A 22,106-nucleotide genomic window follows, 5' to 3' on the forward strand; every position below is an offset into this window, starting at 1 on the left:
TGCTCCGCTTGGAGCCGCCGCCGCCGCCGCCGCCGCTGCTGCTTCGGAGCGGGAGGAGGTGACCTTCACGCGCGCGGGGTGGGCGGGGGGCGTGCGAGGGAGCGAGCGTGGAGGCGGCGGCGGCGGCCCCGCCAGGGCAGCGCTGCTGCAGGGACAGCCCCCGCGCCGAGGGGGACGAGGGTTTGGGACGAGAGTCCCCGGGGGGGGGGACGTCTTTGAGTGCCTGTCACTTGGAAAAGGAGGGTCGTCGGGGGGAGGGGGGCATGGGATGGAGGCGCCCACTTTTCAGTGCACCCCCTTTTCCTGCAACTGGGGGGTGTGGGGGTGTATTTGGGGGTGTTCCCCTTGGAGAAGGAGGGTCGGCGGGGGGGCATGGGATGGAGGCGCCCACTTTTCAATGCACCCCCTTTTCCTGCAACTGGGGGGTGTGGGGGGGGTGTTTGGGGGTGTTCCCCTTGGAAAAGGAGGGTCGGCGGGGAGGGCATGGGATGGAGGCGCCCACTTTTCAGTGCACCCCCTTTTCCTGCAACTGGGGGGTGTGTGTGGGGTGTTTGGGGGTGTTCCCCTTGGAAAAGGAGGGTCGGCGGGGGGCATGGGATGGAGGCGCCCACTTTTCAATGCACCCCCTTTTCTTGCAACTGGGGTGTGTGTGGTGTGTTTGGGGGTGTTTCCCCCTCCTAGGAAAAGACAGTCCACTCTTTTCCCGCCCTCCCCCGAGATTTTGCTGCTGCGGCGCCCATCATCCCCAGCCGGCGGTCTGAGCGTGGTGTCATCTCTCTGGTCCTTTTAACTTCCCTCTCCTTGCTCTAAGCCAGAAGCGGATGGGCAGGGAAGAGGTTGTTGCGCTCTTTCCGAGAGGTGCCCTTAGAAGGCTGCTTGGGAAAGAGAAAGTTGGGGGACAGAGATTGCTCCCTCTCATAGAGGTGCCCTTAGATGGCTGCTTGGGAAAGGAAAAGTTGGGGGGACAGAGATTGCTCCATCTCATAGAGGTGCCCTTAGATGGCTGCTTGGGAAAGGGAAAGTTGGGGGGCGGCAGAGATTGCTCCCTCTCATAGAGGTGCCCTTAGAAGGCTGCTTGGGAAAGGAAAAGTTGGGGGGACAGAGATTGCTCCATCTCATAGAGGTGCCCTTAGATGGCTGCTTGGGAAAGGGAAAGTTGGGGGGCGGCAGAGATTGCTCCCTCTCATAGAGGTGCCCTTAGAAGGCTGCTTGGGAAAAGGAAAGTTGGGGGGACAGAGATTGCTCCATCTCATAGAAGTGACTTTAGAAGGCTGCTTGGGAAAGGGAAAGTTGGGGTGCGGGGCGGGATGTATTTGCAGGATAGGTTGTCGGGCGAGTCAATCCACCCCCGGACTGACCTGCCCACCCGGAGCGAAGGGATGTTTGTAGCCATTGGCTTCTATTGTACGAACCTTCAACGTTAAAGGGAGAGACTTTCCGCAGCTTGGCTGCTTCTGCCGGGAGGGGAAGCGCGCCTTGACCGCGGCTGGCAGTGACACACTGAGGACAACGAGAAAGAAACGGGGCTGCGTTCAGGCAAGACTCCAGGCCCTGGTGGGGTTTGCGTGACTGTGGCTTCACATGCCTTGTGCATCCGTGCACGGGTGAGCAGCTGAAAGAAAAAAAAAGACGTTGCTTCTTCTCCCGTCTGGTGATAAAAGTCGGTAGGGGAAGGAAATGGGACATTTGCACTTTGGAGCTTGGGCTGTAGAGAAACGGCAGGGTTTAGTAACGGGTGCTTTCTGCTGCTTGAGGCTACATCCCTAAATGAACAGAGGTAGCGTCCATCTTAGGAGGGCTTTGAGAAGTTTTTAAGGAGTAACATGGCTGCCTTAAGGAGCCTGGTTTGCTCTTTAAGCAACTGTCAAGATGAGCTGTCAGAAGTAATCCTTCCATTTCCTTCCCCCCCCCCAACATCAGTCAGAACTGATGAAGCTTCTTGGATGATAAGCAGAATGTCTTTTTCCTCAAGGGGGAAAAAAAAAAAAACAGTCTAGTAGTTGCCTTATCCCCCCCCCCCAAAGGTGCTTTTTGAAAAGGCACCTTTGAAACAGCCATTGCTTGGATGATTGAGAATCTCCATAGACACTCCTTAAGCAGCCCCTTTCCAAAAGAAGACAAAGGCCAAAAATGGTTCTGTCCAGGCTAGTAGCCATACAAAAAAAGATAGGGATCTGTGTGGCCCCCCCAGACCGAAGATTTTGCCCAAGACTTCATCTCCACTTTTGAAAGGAGAAATGGTGGCATCTGGAAGAAAAGAAAGCTAGAAAGCCCTCATTGTGCCAAGTCAAAAGTTAGATTCTGAACTGAAGTCCTTGTAGATAAAACAATGTAAAGGGAAGTAAGACTTCCTTGGAAAATCTGAAGGATAGCGATGAACTGAAGAATAATCCACTGTCTTCTTAAAATCTGGGCAGAAGCATACATTCAAGCCTCCCACCACCAATTAGCAGGTCTACTAAACACCATCAATTATCAGGGTTTTTTTTTTCTCCCTTTGCTTAATTACAAACTTAAGAAATTGTACTTCACCTAACTGTGTAAATGCTCAGGTGCAATAATGGTTATTTCATCATGAAGTATTTAAATGGCAAATTAGGAAAAAAAAATGGCTTTGCACTAAAGCAGTGGTTCTCAACCTTTTTAATGCCGCGACCCCCCAACCGGTCATAAGTCGAGGACTACTCAACCGGTCGTAAGTCGAGGACTACTCAACTGGTGCAGCATCATTTGCAGAATGGGACTTTTGGCGGGCTCAGCAGAGCAGAGACAGCCTGGACAATCCTTATTGGCTTTTGAAAGCCAATAGAATTAGACTCTATTCAAGAGAGTCTATTCTATTGGCTTTCAAAAGCCAACAGAATAAAAGGGAGTAGCACAGCTAAGGAAAAGGGGAAAACAAAATGGCGGACTGCGTTGTTTGGCGACCCCCGTGAAATGGTCGTTCGACCCCAAATGGGGTCCCGACCCACAGGTTGAGAACCACTGCACTAAAGAAAGTTGCCCAGCTTCAGCAATACCAAAACAGAAGCTCAAGGACTAGAATCATAGAACATAGAAGTCTTCTAGTCCAACTGTCTGGCCAAAGCAGGAGACTGTACACCATCCTGGTCAAATGGTTGCCCAGTCTGTTTTCAAAGCCTTCCAACTCTGGGAGACAAACTCTTCCACTGATTAATTGTTCTCACTGTCAGAAAGTTCCTTCTTAGTTCCTAGTTAATTCCTAGTCCCTAATTAATTCAGAACTCCTCTAAGCAAAGGGAATGGTGAGTCAACACCTCTGTTTACTAGTGAGAACCCAGAGTAGTTTCCCATTGACCCACTAACTCAAAACCTGTTAACCTTCTCATTACACATCTCCAAACTTGAACTCAAGCTGTGTGAAAAACAATCCATTTTTTTGTTTGCAAAATTTGTTTTGTTTGCAGGATACTAAACCTTCATGTCCAAAATAGAGCACATATCTATACAGTATATGCCAGTTTTCATCCACACAGCTGCCAGTCTATTTCCAGATCTAATTCAAAGTGGTGGTTTCAATTTTTTAAAGCCCGAAGTGTCTTCCAATATGTGCCTATCCAGATCTTTTTAATTCACATTGTTTTAGTAGCCAAATGACTGTCATGTATGGTATTTCTATTTTGCATTTTGCTGTACATGTTTTTTTTTTTAATCCTGATTGTACTTTTAGTGCATGATGGGGCAGTTAAACACTTGCAATAAATAAATAAAAAATAAGTCCATTTTGAAACAAATTCTGAATCTTGCTGACTTTCCCCTCTTATTAACCATACAACAGATTGCACATCTTAAATACAGTATGAAAATGTGTTTGTATCTAAAAGGACTCTTGGCAATGTTTAAGGAAACTCCTTTTATCCATATGCCATTAAGAGCTTTATTTTTTCTGCTCCCAATATTTAGTTAAAGCACCATCCTTCCCCCTCCCATACATGGATCATGCCAAACAATGAGGATACAAAATGCACTGTCCTTGTTTTTCTTCTGGGTCATATCTGAAAGGTGTTCTGATTTTTGAGGCTACAATCATTCCTAGGGAACATGTTTGGGTGTCTTGTTTGACTCTGCTTCATCACTTTTAATATCTCACCAACCAGCAGCGAGAACATCTACCCATGAAGCTCTGTAAGCAAACTAAAGCTTCGGGACTCCGCATGTTTTGGTAAATGGCTTTTGCTGCCTCACTCCCATCCTGGCACATCCCTGGTTAAAATAAAGTTACATTTGGGAAGGTGCCAGGACAGAAAGGGAGCAGAGAATAAAAAAAGGAGACCTACCGAGATTGTGCAGTTGACTAGTTCCGTGGAACTGAAAGTGGCTAGTGCTGGACAACCTTTAAAAGGAAGAGCAGTCATTGAAACGGAAAAATGCTAAGAGGACTGATAAAGAGGCCTGAAAAAGAAGTTCAACACCCTTCATAACTTTCTAGAGATTGCAGTGAAGAAAAGCAGAACTTATGCTTAAAAAAAAAATCTTCCTGATTGCCAGTTAAGAGTTCTCTTAATACAGAACGTCCCTTCTTTCCCCAGTAAAATGGTGCTTTGGTAATTTTGAACATGCATCTCCTCTTCCTGAAATACAGTAATGGATAACAGAATAACAGTTGGACAGGACCTTAGAGGTCTTCTAGTCCAACCCCCTGCTCAGGCAGGAAGCCGTATACCAGTGGTGGCAAACCTATTGCACGCTTGCCAGAGGGGGCACGTGGAGCCTCTCTCTCTCTCTCTTTTTAATTATTTTTTATTTTTCCAAACTCTCTCCCATACAGATACCGTGATATTTATCAGATGTTAACATATATTCTTTTTACATTCATATATAAGATACTTTTAATAAAATGAAATAAATACATACACATGACTTTTGGTGTTGCTCTCTCATTTCCCCTTTCACTGTATCCACACTCCTTCTTCTCTACCTTCTTTCTCCCTTTCTTCTCTTCCCTACTTCCCTCTTCTTCCTCTCCTTTTTCATTCACCACTCTCCTCCCCTTTCTCCCCACTTCTCCTCTTCTCCTCCAACCTTCCTACTTCCTTCTCACCTCCTTTACTCTTTTCTCTCTTCTCTCCTTTCTTCCCTCTCATCCCTCTGTGGGCATGCACCATCACCCCAGCACATGTGGTCTCTAAAAGTTCTCCATCACTGGTCTAAGGCCAGCCAGCCTGGAGCCACCACTGGGGAGCCCACCATCCCACCTGCCAGAGACCCCCTGGATCTCCCCCAACCCTGCCCGGCTCCTACAGGTGTCCCTCCCCATAAGCAACATTGAGGTGGCCATGCCCACCCCAGCCACGCCCACCCAGTCTGCCACGACTACTGCAGCCACGCCCACCCAGTCTGCCAAGCCCATTATAGCTCTGCCCACTGTGTGGGCCACACCCACCTAGCACCCGGTGATACATAAGTGGGTTTTGGGTTGCAGTTTGGGCACTCGGTCTCTAAAAGGTTTGCCATCACTGCCCTATACCATTTCAGACAAATGATTCTCCAATCTCTTCTTTAAAACCTCTAGTGTTGGAGCACCCACGACTTTTGAAGTCTTCCATGGTTTTTCTCTACCTGTTTGGAAGGTTGGAGAACAGTCAGTTTCAAAATCAGGCGAGGAATGGTGATAGATAAAAGGAATTCCTGAAGCAAGACATTAATATAGAGAGATATAGCTGGGGCAGAAGCTGGCTAGCAATTAAGTGGCGAAGACCTCATTTTGAAGAAAGATTCTGTGGAACACCAGCTGTTGAAGACATTGGAAACATTCTTTCTGGCTGCAAAGAGTTGCTTATTTAGATTCCTATTTAAAAACTAAAAAAAATACTGGGATACCCATGAGAAATGTTCTTATTTTTTTGCAGGGAACAAAAGTGTGAATCAGTAGTAAGACCACACTGTTTCAAAGGCCACTTCAAACGGGACAGAATATTTGCAACAGAATATTTATATCAGATTGAAGTCAACTGTAAGGTTGACAACTTACTATAAACATGTTTTGTTTTGGGGTTTTTTGTATCTACTTGTGTAGTTCTATATGCTTGACATGGTCAAACAACTAAATAAAGTCTCTATTCTGTTCCTAGCACTTCCTAACCACCTCACTGATCACATCCATAAGTCTCCTCACCTTCAGGATAATGGATAGGCAGGAACCTGCTGGCTTAAGGTAAGAAATATTTCTTTTCTTCGGTGCATTTAGGTCTTTTCCTTAGTGGTTAAGTTGAAGTAGGCTCCTTCCATCCTTCAGTCAGCAAAATGCAATACTGGCATCGAATCTACTGCCTCTGTTCATGATCTCTATCTTATTGCTGCTCCCAAGTACTGCCAATCATTTCTAAGGTAATGAGTGACAATCCAATAAATTTTACCCATTGGGAGTTTGTCATTGGGCAAAGCTGAAATAAGGAGAAAATACAAACCTCAGAATGGACACAGCTAACAGCCACTTATCATGTCACCCCTAATCCCTCTTTTCATTAGCAGCTGAATTCATGAATTCTACGAAGCCATATTTGTTTGTTTTAAATCAAACATAATTAACCAGAATACAGAACACGCAAAGCCAGAAACAATGGCTTACAGATCACAGTCCAGCTTTTTCTGTCAAGGGCAAAATGACGTTCTTAAAATGAGGGAGCAGCTCAATCTGAGAGCGTCTGAGGAACAAAAGAGAAGCAAGCTTTTAAATAATGAAGGAACTTCAGAAAGCTGGTGGCTTAGAAAACAAGGACTCTATTAGCCTTTTAATGCAGGAGCATAATTCCTGTGATGTTACTGGTACACCCTACCAAAGAGAAGAATGTAGACATTAAGTAGTAACACTGTAGGTTAACTAATTTAGGCTAAACACATGTCACACAGGGATAATGTTGATCTCAGAAATGCTATGCTGTTGGCATTTCTGTGGATATCTGGTTCTGTACATTTGGCTCCAGGAAACCACCCACATATTTTTCAACTCGTCCCTTGCTGAAATGTTTGAGAACCTGTGAATTCAGTAAGAAAGAATAACAGGAAGGGAGAAAAAAAAAATGATGCCCAGGTTTTTTTCAAAGAGGATCACAAAATCTTGTCCTTAGTCGATCAATCAGTGATTGACTGATGGATTCATTAGTTGAATGGATCAATCAGTGATTGACTGATGGATTCATTAGTTGAATGGATCAATCAGTGATTGACGGATGGATGGATGGATGGATGGGTGGGTGGATGGATGGATGGATGGATGGATTGATTGATTGATTGTTTAACCTGGATGCTGCCTGACTCCAACTGATTCTGAGTGGCTCACGCAATAAATACAGGTAGTCCTCAACTTACAATAGTTCATTTAGTGACCCTTCAAAGTTACTACAACACTGAAAAAAGTGATTTATGAATGTTTTTCACACTTACAGCCGTTGTAGCATCCCTAGTCATGTGGTCAACATTCAGAGGCTTGGCTCATATTTATGATGGTTGTGGGTGTCCCAGGGTGATGTGATCCCCTTTTGCAACTTCTCACAAGCAAAGTCAATGGGGAAGCCAGATTCACTTAACATCCATATTACTAACTTAACGCCTGCAATGATTCACTTAACAACTGTAGCAAGAGATACCGTAAGATGGGGCAAAACCAGAAATTTTGGGCTCAGTCGTGGTTTTATGTGTAGGAGAAAATCAGCAGAATAATAAAAAAAAAAACCCCAACAACCAAGTACAAAAACCACTTCTAAAATCATGACAAGCTGGCAATCCAGTAACAAAGCAAACATAAAACATCAGAGATAGGACAGTCCCATCTACCCTACCGCAAAGCCTGGGTAAAATAGCCAGTTTATACAGCTTTCCACAATGTCATCAAGGTGGGATTGTGCTGATCTCAGTGGGGATCTCACCAAGCTGTAACGTGGCTTTTTTGTTTATGGTCTGATGTGATGTGTTAACCCCTACCATGCTTTATAGCAGTGATTGCGAACCTTTTAGAGATTGAGTGCCCAAACTGCAAACTAAACCCCACTTATTTATTGACGGGTGCCAGGTGGGCGTGGCTGTGGTGGTCATGGCAGATTGGGTGGATGTGGCCAAGGTGGGTGTGGTCACTTCAATGTTGCTCATGGGGAGGGATGCCTGTGGGGGGGTGGGCAGGGTTGGGGGAGATCCAGGGGGTCTCTGGCAGGTGGGGCGGTGGATAGGAGGCTCATCCTGTAGGGTTGAGTTGAGGCAGGGCGGGGCAAGGGCCGGGGGGATGCTGCCTGACCCCATCAGCACCCACACACAGAGGCCAGAGAGTGCATGGGGGCCATAGCCTGCCGGCCCCTCGACCAGCACACTCTGTGGCTCTGCAGCCCACCACCAGTAGTTCAAAGAAGCCACCTCTGAGCTGGATGGCCAGCCAACAGGACGTGCCCAGGAAAAGGAGATCATGCAAGGCCAGGAGGGATGGGATGGGGGGAGGAAAACCAGCCATGCCGGGATGCATCCGGCCACGTAGGACCTCAGTGAGTTAGTAGGCAGCTGGTTGAAGAGGGACAATTGCCATGTCTGGGTGCCCACAGAGTGCCCACAGAGAGGGTTCTGAGTGCTGCCTCTGGCACACGTGCCATAGGTTCGCCACCACTGTTTTATAGTTTAATGGTTTCTGGAGACCAGGGCACTAGAATTTGTCCTGCAAGTTAAGATACGTGCTGACGACAGCAGAATCAGTCTGAGTTGAGAGAATAAAACTGTACGTGGCAATAGAAAAATCAACTGCATAAATTCACAGCAGACGTCTAACCAAATTCAAGCAGGAATATATACAACATACTGCACAGCAAGGCAAGTTAAAAATTTTCGGAATATAACTTTTGAAGCAGAAGCTGCTTAAAAAGCGTCATAAAAATGATCCAAGAGAAATAAGCAATAATTGAAGATATCCAAAGTGTGGGATAAAAATATTTAAGTAGTAGTTGTCAGCTTAGGGGAGGAAAAGAACAGAGAAAAATCAAAAAGCAACTAGAAAGTTTTTTCTATTTTTCTCAGTTTCTTTTCCTTTTTTTTTAAAAAAACAACCTTTTTAAACATCTTTTTATAATCGCTATATTTTCTCTTTAAGCTTCGCTCAGCTGGAAAGTTTATTTTATGTATGTGAATATAGATTCTCCTTTCTTGTTTTTTGCTTCTTTGTTGTTGTTTTAGCTAATTAATTAAAAGCCTAGAAATAAAACTGTGTTGGGGAGCTATTTTTTTCTTCTACAAACTAAAACAAACCATATGGAAACACAGTTATGTCTTAGCAGTTATCTGCGGCAACAGGAAGGATTTTTCACATCCCCGCCATAAAATGCCAAGAATTAATGGATGGACTTTGCTAAGAACAGGTGGCTGCCACTCAAATTTCCTAAGAGGCACTAGGATAAGGAAACCAGCATACATCTGCATACATCTCAAGAAGGATCAGCCACTTTTTGTCTTCTTTATGGCCAGGTGGACACATAACAGCTAAAGCTCTCTTGAATAAAGTTCAACACCAACAACAAGAGGACTTGGCCAAGATGCATTTTCAGCTTCATGTTGTTAGTTGCGAAGTTGTGTCCGACCCATCGCAACCCCATGGGCAACGTTCCTCCAGGCCTTCCTGTCTACCACCTTCTGGAGTCCATTTAAGCTCACGCCTGCTGCTTCAGTGACTCCATCCAGCCACCTCATTCTCTGTCGTCCCCTTCTCCTCGTGCCCTCAATCTTTCCCAGCATTAGGCTCTTCTCCAGTGAGTTGGAGATATACAGAGTGTCTGGTCTAATTACACATCACGTCAAGCCCAACTTGGCTGTTTTGAGATCAGCCGGTGTTAGCTAGAGGTTTTCACCTAGCTATATTTGTGGGAACATACTTAACTTCAGGGTCAAAGGGTGCAAATTGCTAGTCTATTGCTTTGTAGAACAGGGTATTTCCTGTCTTCAGTAATGGAATAGCATGGACTTAGTTACACATTCTATATAGTTCATGGCTGATAACAAACAGCAAGCCATTAATGTGTTAGGAGTGCATGATAGAATTACTGAGTGTTTACACTGTGCTATTGTTCATTGAAAAAGGCATTGTGACTTGATTCATTTGTTGTTGTCGTTTTTTTAAAAAAGCATGATTTAGAAGCTGCAATGAATATTATTCCTTCTAAATAGGCTAGACCAGGAAATCAAGTGCCCAGGAAGGCAAAATCTATCTTTCTTGAGATTGATCATAATAACAGAATTTTGATCGTCTGATTGTGCTATATTTCCTCCCCCTTCTTATCCTCCTGTGAATTAGGGAAGTATCTACCTGTGTTATCCCATTTTTCAGGCTTTAAAAAATCATCCTTTTGCCTAAGGAGCAGTTCCTGCATATTTGTTTATTTATTTATTTATTTATGAGACTTATATACCGCTTTAAGTGCAAGCAGTCTCTAAGCGGTGTATACCAGTAAGCAATGTATATATATATTTACATTGCCCCCAACAATCTGGGTCCTCATTTTACCTACCCTGGAAGGATGGAAGGCTGAGTCAACCTTGAGCCGGTGAGATTTGAACCGCTGACCTGCTGAACACAGTCAGCTAAAGTGGCCTGCAGTGCTGCACTCTAACTGCTGCGCCACCTCGGCTCAATATCTCTGTTGAGATCATCTTCCTTATGTTCTAAAGGACTAAATTCATACAATGTACTGGTGATGTTCCAATATCTCAGGGGCTGCCCCAAAGAAGAGGGAGTCAAGCTATTTTCCAAGGCGCCTGAAGGCAGGACAAGAAGCAACGGATGGAAACTAACCGAGGAGAGAAGCAACCTAGAACTAAGGAGAAATTTTCTGACAGTGAGAACAATTAACCAGTGGAACAACCTGCCTCCAGAAGCGGTGAATGCTCCAACACTGGAAGTTTTTAAGAAGAGACTGGACAGCCATCTGTCTGAAATGGTGTAGGGTTTCCTGCCTGAGCAGAGGGTTGGACTAGATAACCTCCAAGGTCCCTTCCAACTTTATTATTATTATTATTATTATTATTATTATTATTATTATTATTATTATTATTATTATTATTTGGTATAAATCTTGCAGGAGCCTGGATAGGGTTGACACTAAACCCAAGCAAGATGGAGTTTCTGCTTGTCTATCAAGGATGTCTATCAAGAATTTCCTGACAGTGAGAACAATTAACCAGTGGAGTGGGATTCCTTAGGAAGTTGTGGGTGCTCCTTCACTCAGGTTTTTAGGAAGAGACTGAACAGCTATTTGTCCACAGTAGCATAGGGTCCCCTGCTTATGCAGGGGTTTGGACTAGAACAAACACGTCAAACTTGTGACGTCACATGATGTCGTGTGATGTATCAGAGCTTTTTCCCCATTGCCAGCAATGGGGTAGGCACAGTTTCAACATGACACATCTGGCCCGTGGGCCGGCAGTTTGACACCCCTGGACTAGAAGATCTCCAAGGTCCTGTCCAATTGTTATTCTGTTATTCATTACTGTATTTCAGGAAGGAGACATGCGTGTTCCAATTCCATTTAACCACACTTCAAAATTACCACAGCCCCATTTTACTGGGGAAAGAAGGGACATATGCTGCATTAAGAGAACTCTTAACTGGCAATTAGTTATTTTCTTTCCAATGTGTTTTCTCAGTGAGGTGGGTGTCATGGTTCCAAAAGAAGAAGCTCTTCAAAGAGCTTTGAGGCATTGTTTACCTTTTTTTTATTGAAAAGTTTTATTAAAATTACAATATACACCCCAAAACCACCCACCCTAACCCCCCCTCCTCCTCCACTTCCCAGAGCTGAGTACAGGGTTACAAATATAATAATCAAACTCTAACTAACATTAACCAACTATATAAATAACCAAGTCCATAATGCACTTTAACTCCCCTTTAACTTGGGTATAAACAAATTAAAAATAAACATAATAATATAAACAAGTTGATATTATTAAACAATACAATATCCAAATTGTTAACAATACTAATACTAAAAATAATAATAAAACTAATAAAAGTTCTACTATAATAAACTATTAATAATAATAATACTCTAAAATGTACTCATAAACTAAATGGAACTTTTTAGTCCCATATTTATTCTGAATATAATCTATCCATCTTCTCTAGACTGAAATGTATCTTTCTTGTGAATGATCCTTCAAATAAGCAGAAATTTTCGCCATTGTTTACCTTAAAGAATCTTTAATTGCAACATAGCTTCAGCAGTAGTAGAGAAGCCAAAATCTGAATTCTCCTCCCCCAAACACACAGTATCTAAGCATAACTCACTCCTTCATTAAACAGTCATTAATCACATTCTCCAATTAGTTTGAAGTGCGACCATTACGTATCTCCTCTTGTTGCAACCAACCTTGAAGAATACTCTACTGAGATATTGTTATGGCTAACTAGTTCCCAAGCACATTCTTCCCCCCCCCCTCCAGCACCATCTAATTTTAACTCTAAAAGTAATACACAGGTTAAATGGAAAATGTCTGCATCTTCATATATTGTCACGCAAGAACATCCAATGTTAGCAGCATTGACAGTGGACATCCTCTGAAGTAGCATATGGACTTAGACGCTTTCATGATTATTGGTGATTGACAGATGGAAACTATGGTCCTAAGGGGTTTTGCAAACAGTTGCTTCACTGCCAGTATCATTCAGATCTTACAATGGAGGTTCAAGCCTTCATCACTTCCTGACTAGTCTACTCTAGCAGACTCCAGCTGCAGCTCTCTTTGAAAGCCACTCAAAAACTGCATTAGTGCAAAACACAGCTTTTCCAAACCACATTTGGATGAACAATTTGTTTCCACTGTCTTTATTTTTTATGTCTTTTAAATAAATGATAAACTTATTTCACTTTGAATTAGTTATATCGATTTATTTATTCAGTTTTGTTATAGTTTGCTTTATTCATGTTTCATGATCACTGTTATTGGAACTGAACCTTGTATTGGTGTAACTTTGATTACTTGTTGGTCCTCTTTATTTATTTATATTTATTGTGGATGTTTTACCCATTACTGATGTTTTTATTGATCGTTTTGTCAGCCTCTCTGATTCTGCACTGATTTGGCAGTATACAGGTCACATAAATAGAATAATGTGCTAAACCAAGTGAAACAAAATACTTGAGAATTTTTAAACAGGCAGTGTTATTCTAAATTTTATTACAGGCGAGGAGGAAGAGTGACAAAAGAGGTGTTTACATCTTCTCCATTATTTTGATGTAGTAGCAAAACTTTGTATAAAGAAAAAGTTGGCCTTAAAAAGGTTGGCCTTAAAAAATTTAAGGTTGGCTTTAAAATTTTTCTTTGAGCTAAATGGCATTTCTTGATAATAAAAAAAACGATTTGTTCCTGATCATTTCACTCAGAAAATTGAATACATAAGGAGAAACACCTTGAGAATATTCTTCTGGCATGTAGGTGGCAAAACTGTAAGTGCTTTGAAAAAACATTTTCCTTACTTATCTTTTTTCCCACTCTTCCTCCTATTGCTGGTAATTTATTTTACTTTTGTATTTATCAAATTTATATGGCTGTCATGAGTCATGAGTCATTTTTTCAGGGCTGTTGCAATGGTCACTAAATGAACTGTTGTAAGTTGAGGGCTACCTGTATAGCAGGGGTCTTCCAACTTGGCCCTTTTAGGACTTGTGGACTTCAACTCCCTGAATTCCTCAGCCATTCTGGGAGTTGAAGTCCACAAGTCATAAAAGAGCCAAGTTTGAAAACCTCTGCTGTATAGTGTTACTAGTAATATAGGCAACTTACTGGAGCAGACACTTGAACAGAGCCAACCTTTGCCAAAGGGAGATCATGGCCTCAAGAGAAGGGTGGAGGGAGCACAGGAGACCTTGCCTGCACTCTAACTAACTAGATGCTTGTGAAAGACACAAGGGCTGAAACAAGGTTTCTGAGTGACTCATGTCTTTTGTGCCTAGAGCAGGGGTCTTCAAACTTGGCCCTTTTATGACTTGTGGACTTCAACTCCCAGAATTCTTCAGCCAGCATGCCTGGCTGAGGAATTCTGGAAGTTGAAGTCCACAAGTCATGAAAAGGCCAAGTCTGAAGACCTTTGGTCTATTATGTCTGTCTGTCTGTCTGTCTGTCATCTATCATCTTTCTCTCTCATCCATCTACTCTATCTCTCTATCTACCCTATTTATCTCTATCATCTATCTATCATTTATCTATCACCTATCTATCACCTATCACAGGGGTCTTCAAACTTGGCCCTTTTATGACTTGTGGACTTCAACTCCCAGAATTCTTCAGCCAGCATGTCTGGCTGAGGAATTCTGAGAGTTGAAGTCCACAAGTCATAAAAGGGCCAGGTTTGAAGACCCCTGGCTTAGAGTAAGAAAAATCTCTCTTATATTTACCTGTAGATACCACAATGTCTTGCCAGTTTTGCCCTTTTACTAATTATTGTTTTTAACCAAATAATTATCATATTAGAAGGGATTTCCTAAGTCAAAGTCTCATCTTCTCAGGAGGATATGGATTTTAAACGGGGTCTTAAAATCTATAACTTTTATAGAATTTAACTATGTGTTTTAAGAGGGCTCTGGGTAAAATGCTCTCTAATGTTCACCTAATCTTAGAGAGGTCTAGAAAAAGTGCAGTGAAGAGCAACAAAGATGGTGAGGGGCCTGGAGGCTAAAACACATGAAGAACAGTTGCAGGAATGGGTAATGAAAGAAGTGCCAGGGGTGATATGTTAGCAGTGTTCCAATATTTGAGGGGCAACCACAAAGAAGAGGGAGGGTCACCCTATTCTCCAAAGGCAAGACAAGAAGCAATGGATGGAAACTAATCAAGGAGAGAAGCAATCTGGAATTAAGGAGAAATTTCCTAACAGTGAGGATATTTAATCAGTGGAACAACATGCCTCCAGAAGTTGTGAATGCTCCATCACTGGAGATTTTTAAGAAGAGATTGAACAACCATTTGTCTGAAATGGTATAGGGTTTCCTGCTTGAGCAAGAGGTTGAACTAGAAGACCTCCAAGGTCCCTTCTAACTCTTGTTATTCTGAGCTTATGTAGTGATGATAGAGTTGATGTCTTTCATGACGCTTGTTGTCTGATAATATCCATCACGATCATAAACCAGATAAACCTTTGCATTTTATTTTCACTCTGGACTCTATTGCATTATGAGTAAAAGCTAATCTACATTCTCCTTCTTTATCTGTATCACATCAGTTGGCTTATCTTTTCCAAGTCAATAAAAATACATTTATTGCTTTCAAAATACCAGCCTAAATTCATTATAAATGAGCAAGGGAGGATTCTACCTAAACCATTTACAAATGAAATCTGTTGCTTTAAATACTAGTAAAACACATTTGGGAAGTCACTGATCTGTTAGTAAGTTGTTGAAAAAGGAATGAAACAAGCCAAAATAAAACTACTAGAGAAGTAGGTCATTTCAAACATGTTCAGGGAGTTACTTAATCCAACGGGTTTTTCTTTTTGGGTTTTTTTTACCATTAATATATTTGAGGGATTCACTTTTATCACTCCCATGGCTTGATTCTCCTTAAAGGAGAACAGTGATGTGAAAACAGCGTCTCAAATATTAACATCTTAAGTAATCACTGAAATATGTAGAATATCTTGAGCCATACAGGTAGAAGACTTAAGAAAATATGACGTTATGATGGGCCACAAAAAAGATACAGCTAGTCCTCAATAATAATAACAATAATAAAGTTGGAAGGGACCTTTGAGATCTTCTAGTCCAACTCACTGGTTATGCAGGAAACCCTATACCAGGGGTAGGCAATCTTGGCTCTTTTATGACTTGTGAACTTTAACTCCCATGGCTGGCTCAGGAATTCTGGGAGTTGAAGTCCACAAGTCTTAAAAGAGCCAAGGTTGCCTACCCTGCCCTATAGCATTTCAGACAAATGGTTCTCAACTTACAACAATTCATTTAGTGACTGTTCAAAGTTACAACAGCATTGAAAAAAGAGACTTATGGTTTTTTTTTCACACTTACAACCGTTGCAGCATCCCCATGATCACATGATCAAAATTCAGTTGCTTGGCAGCTGACTCATGTTTATGACATGTGTCCAGGGATCATGTGATCATGTGTGTCCAGGGATCAGCATCCAGGGATCATGTAATCATCTTTTGTGACCTTCTGACAAGCAAAGTCAATGGGGAAGCCACATTTAACAATCGTGTCACTAACTTAACAACTACAGTGATTCACTTAACTGTCTTGCTTAGCAACACAAATTTTGGGCTTAATTGTAGTCGTAAATCAAGGACTATCTGTACTTGTGATCTGGATTTAAAGTCCCTGTGTCACCCCCACCCACCCCCATTCATAAGATCAGCATTTATTTATTTGCCAGTATACTGCAATCATGTGAATGTAGTTTATAATAGTTTTTTTTATCAGAAACTAGCATTTCCTTCCAATTTCTGTGGAAAACTGCCAATTTTGGACAATGGGTAGACTTAACGACTGCCGCATTCATTAACAGCCACTCTGTTTGCTTAACTGCTGCAAAAAAAAGTCATAACATTGGGTTAATCACATGGGTACCTCGATTTACAACCATCATGACATATAAGAGAAATTATAGGTTCTAGTACAGTTGTAAGTCAAGGACAACCTGTACATGAAGCCTTATATCCTGTAATGTTCTTATATAGGGCCATATTTTAGAGGTGGAGCCATATTTGAACCCACTGTCAGTCGTCATTAGGAGAGTTATGCAGTCTTTTACTTAAAGAATTGATATCCAAATTGCTTTTATTTTTTTCCTATTTATTTTGCCTTTTGGACTGTACTTCAGTCCTCCGTATTCGTGTTTTTCAACCTCACCAACTTTCAGAGATATGGACTTCAACTCCCAGAATTCCCCAACCAGCACACTAGCTTGGGGAATTCTGGGAGCTGACATCCTCACAATTTAAAGTTGGTGAGATTGAGAAACTAAGTCCCCTGCTTTCATTTTTAAAGATGTGGGATTTCAGTGTTTAAGATCTACAAGATTCCTACAACCGAATCAAAGAACAAACTGGGCTGGATTGTTGACCTTAGAAAACAAAGAATAGAATAACAAAGTACTTTAGGTCCCTCTGTCTTGAGTGCACAATATGTGTTGCTGAAATAATTGTTCTAGTTTTGATCTGCCAGATATCAACCTTTATGCTGTCCTACACCCATCTAATGCTCCTCCTCCTCTTCTTTTAGACTTTTGAGAGTTTTTTTAATATAATTCTCTTTAGATTTTTATTATATTTTTGACTTTGATGTATTTTCTATGCTTTCTAATTGACTGTATCCCTCCTTTCTTTTGCTGATCTTTGACTGTAATAAAGATTTGATTTGTAGTGCACGTACGCAATGAATTTGTTGCCAAAAGTTTACTTATTTGATTCATGCCCTGTCTTTCATTCAGAAGCTTGAGGCAACCTAAATAATGCTCCTTTTTACTGTATATATCAATTTAGGAAATGCTAAATAATGATGGACTACACAAAGTCATGGATTAACAGGTATCCGAGTCTACAAATCTTGATGAGTATTGTATTCAGAACAAAAGGCAATGTGTTTTAAAAACTAGTTGCTTAAAAATAACTCTTGCAGACCATATGAAGCAGATAAAATGACTTGGATTGTGCATATTTACCCCTTAAATATATCTTTCCCCAGGATAGTTTCACAGCTACAGCCATCTTGGCAAGAGATACCGCTGTCTTAAGAAGTTGCAGATAGGAGCTATATAAGTGCTGTTTTTCAGCTATTTCATTTAACAATAAAGTAGATTTCCAGTCACATTGTCTAATTGATAAACCCTCCTTCTGTGAAATATCTTGATCTCCCATCTGCCCCCTTCTTTTGGGGGTCCCAAATAGCCTTGAAAATGTGGCTGTGCAAGAAAGCAGTTGGAAACAATGAAGCTGACCTACTGTCAGCCCCACTAGCTAGAACAGACCAGTAAATCCACTTACAGAAATAAAACATTATTATTTTAAAAAAATCATTTTATTGAAATTGGCCTTATGAACACAATTTTGCAAGTCTGATTGTGTTGCACCTCCTCGTATCCACTGAATGAGGAAGGCATCTGCCTGAATCACTTCCAAATGTTACCTCACTCTTCTGATTTTTTTTTTTAAAAAATGTTTCAGCCCCTTTAGTGCCTAGATAGCAGTTCCTGCATATCTCTATCGAGGTCTTCTTGCTTATTCTGTACATCCAACTTCAGTGAGTGACTACCATTAGCAGATACGGTGTTCAGAAAGTATGGAGAGAAGAGCAATAAAGATGATAAAGAGTCTGGAGGCTAAATTGTAGAATGAACGGTTGAGGGAGCTAGGAACGTCTAGCCTAATGAAAAGAAGATTATGGGGAACCCGATAACTGTCTTTTAGTACTTGGGAGCCTGTTATAGAGAAAAGGGGATTAACTTGTTCTCCAAAACATCAGAGGGCAGGACAAGAAGTAATGGGTGGAAAATCATTAAAAAGAAATCCATCCTAGAAGTAAGGAGAAATTTTCTGCCACTGAGAACAATTAACCGGTGGAACAGCTTGCTTCCCAAAGTTGCGGGTGACCAGACAACCATTTGTCCAAAATAATATAGGGTCTCCTGCCTTGAGTTAAAAGATCTCCAAGGTCCCATCCATCCCTGTGGGTCTATAGTCTATGTTTGATATTGTTTGATGATCGTGAGTCTGTTTTAACATATATATATGTTTTTTTTTACTCACAGGCTTGTTTATATTAAACGGTCCTGTTTATTTTTATCCTGGTGTTCGTTTTTCTTATATTTTTATTGATATGCCCAGGATTCACATTTTTAATGATATTAAACAGGCTGGTTTATTATATCCTGGTGTTTGTTTTTTTCTTTTATTTGTTAGCATAATGCCCAGGATTCACATTTTTATCATTTTAAAAGACATATATATATACATATATATATATATATATATATATATATATATATATATATAGTCTTTCTCCCACGTAAAATTGGAAGTGTCTTGGCGACGTTTCGACGAAGTCCCATTCGTCATCTTCAGGCTGGTGCTTTCGGCTTCGTGCTCCTAGAAGCACGAAGCCGAAAGCACCAGCCTGAAGATGACAAATGAGACTTTGTCGAAACGTAGCCAAGACACTTCCAATTTTACGTGGGAGAAAACCCAAATAACCAAAGACCTACATACAAACACCTGCGAAAACCTCAGAAAACACACACACACACACACACACACACACACAAACACATATATACAGCTATCACCCAAAAAAGGGGGGGGAAAGGATCCCACTTAGTCCAAGAATCAGTGATGGAGGAGCAAATAGGAGTGTACCAAGTAGGAACAGGAAAGGGCTGGGTGCTGGTGTTAGGGATACGTTTAGAGTACAATCTGATCAGCTGGGACCGATGACGCGGTCCAGAAGCCAGATGCAGGCGCTTGGTGATCTTATATAAGTTTCTCTCCCATTGACTGCCTTTAACCCTGACGATGTCAGAAGCTTCCAATAAAAGCTTGGTTTTATTAAATATTTTTCCTTATTGGGTTCTCCTGGTGATCATTATTAATTTATTTTGTAATATATATAGTGCAGAGCCACTTGGAACTGAGGGGCATATAAACCACAGTAACTAAAAAAATGCTGACCTTTATTCTCAATGTTTAAAGAATATTGAACTCTTTACAAATATGCCACCATATCTCCTTTTGTATGTTTTAGTTTTCCTCCCATGGTTTTACTATGTAAAGGGCACCCCTCTTAATTTTGCCAGTCATAACACTCTGTCAACTGATGAAACTCAATTCATCAAGTTATAGCCAATTGTGGTAATCTGAAAATTATAAGCAACCAAAGGTTAATATATAGAGAAGCATTTTTTTTTTTAAAAAAGGGAATAAAAATATAAAGCCTACTGCTAAGGGCAGAGCAAACCGAGTTTTATTTAAAAGGTGGCAATATATATTGAATTTAGAATGCTGGCTATGATTTTTTTTAAAAAAACAATGGGTTTATTATTAAAAATATTGAGAAGCACATCTCCCACTCCACTAAAAATACTGTAGTCAAAAACTCGAGAATCTTAATAACATAAGCTTTTGGGTTGCTTTGTAAGAACATCGTAAATACATGTTTGCTAATGCAGAGGTTGGCAAATTTCAAGCTTGTAGAATTTACTTTTTTTTTTTTAATTAGAGCCTAGAGGATTACTAGGACGAGGTAGGTGCATATAGAGAGGGAATTACAGCGTAGAATGTCTCCAAACACTTATACAAGTCAGTAATTTGTTTTCCTATCAGAACTAAGTTTAAATCCTTTTGTATGAGTGTTCATGTTGGATCCCAAGCTGGAATGCCTGAGAAACTTCATTTCAGAAATATTCAGAAATATTGTGAAGCCACACTTCAAAAGCCTATAAGACTAGCAAGGTGCACATGTGCAAAAATTGTAATGTCTGAGAAATCTGTGACTTGCCTGGCAAGTGAAAAAAGAAAATAAGGCATCTATCTAGTATGGAAAAATATATTGTACAACAATACAGCAAATGTATGTGTTAATGCAAAGTAAACAGAAAAATGTTTTATATAAGATTAGACTGGACTAGACTAGATTAGATGAATAGAATAGAATAGAATAGAATAGAATAGAATAGAATAGAATAGAATAGAATAGAATGGAATGGAATGGAATGGAGTGGAGTGGAGTGGAGTGGAGTGGAGTGGAGTGGAGTGGAGTGGAGTGGAATAGAATAGAATAGAATAGAATAGAATAGAATAGAATAGAATAGAATAGAATAGAATAGAATAATTGACCAAGTGTGATTGGACACACAAGGAATTTGTCTCCAGTGTGTAAGCTCTCAATACATACAAGTCATCTGATAAATCATGATCACAATCATAATACAATCATCATACTCAGTAATAATCATAAGATACTAAATAAAAGCAATCTAATTTCTAAGGAGAAATAAACTGCAAGAAGTATGAGTACTACAAAGGATATTTAGAAATACACACACATTAGAGAAATATATCTGAAAGAACAAACAGGTTTCCATGCTGATTTCTTTGCCAAACATGTATATTTCACACATTCTATTAGCCCTTTGAGATAGTCCAGAGAAGAAGCACAACTCTGAGTACTAATTCTATTTTTACTTTGAAAGTATATTAACAGAACCTTGCAAGACTGAAGGTGTTTCTTCTTTGCTTTTACTCTCTGGAAAACAGGGAGGATTCCTTCTGAGATGCTTCCCACATTTCCTTTCCTTTGGTTGGCTGAAATATCTAGATAAAATAGTTTTCTAGTTTGTGGCTTTGCCTTCTGTCTCCCAAGATCCTTCTCACATACCATTACATTTTCCATGTTTTAGACCATCTTAACCTGAATGGAGATAAGTCTTCTGAAAACAACATAAAGGTATCAATTGACCCTGAGGCAGGAGTGTCCAGCCTTGGCAACTTTAAGACTTGTGGAGTTCAATTCCCAGAATTGGACTCTGAATTCCCAAAACATGGTCTCTTTTGATTCAGTAAGTATAGTTGTCTGTTTCCAAAAGCCACAATAAATAAATCTGACTCATGGATGAGGGAGATTAGCTGATTATGAAAGTTAGATCAAAATATAAACTGTAGATTGAACATAACTGGTAGCCAATGGCCAATATCCATAGCTTTTTTTAAAACATGGAAGATTGTTGCTTAGAAAAGGTCCTCTTAAATGGAAGCTTCTTTCCATGATCACAACTCTTCCAACAGAATTCTAACTGTCAATGAGATCTAAGAACTCAAATGCCACTCTAAAACTGAAGTCATCTTTGTGGTAGTAGCTCTGAATCTGTGCACAATGTTCATGAGCATTGTGGGGTCCCTGATATTTCTTGGAAGCCTTCACACTCTTCTTGCAATTATGTAGCTCTGTGAGAGCTGGTACATATGTATGTATGTATGTATGTAGATAGGTAGGTAGGTAAGTATGTATGTAGGTATGTAGGTAGATAGGTAGGTAGGTAGATAGATAATACATAGATAAATGACCTAGATTGTTGGCGACAATATGCAAATAATGCTTCTACATTGTAAACTGCCCAGAGAGGGG

At 40.9% G+C, this 22,106-nt stretch overlaps 1 protein-coding gene across 5 annotated transcripts in view; it reads right to left on the reverse strand.

The window, feature by feature from the left end:
- Positions 1-22,106, reverse strand: part of RBFOX1 (RNA binding fox-1 homolog 1) — a 1,591,566-nt gene that overhangs the window by 1,104,612 nt on the left and 464,848 nt on the right. The window lies entirely within an intron of this gene.

Source organism: Crotalus tigris, unplaced genomic scaffold (assembly GCF_016545835.1).
Source record: "Crotalus tigris isolate CLP2741 ecotype Arizona unplaced genomic scaffold, ASM1654583v1 scf7180000018301.7375997, whole genome shotgun sequence".
Lineage (NCBI taxonomy): Eukaryota > Metazoa > Chordata > Lepidosauria > Squamata > Viperidae > Crotalus > Crotalus tigris.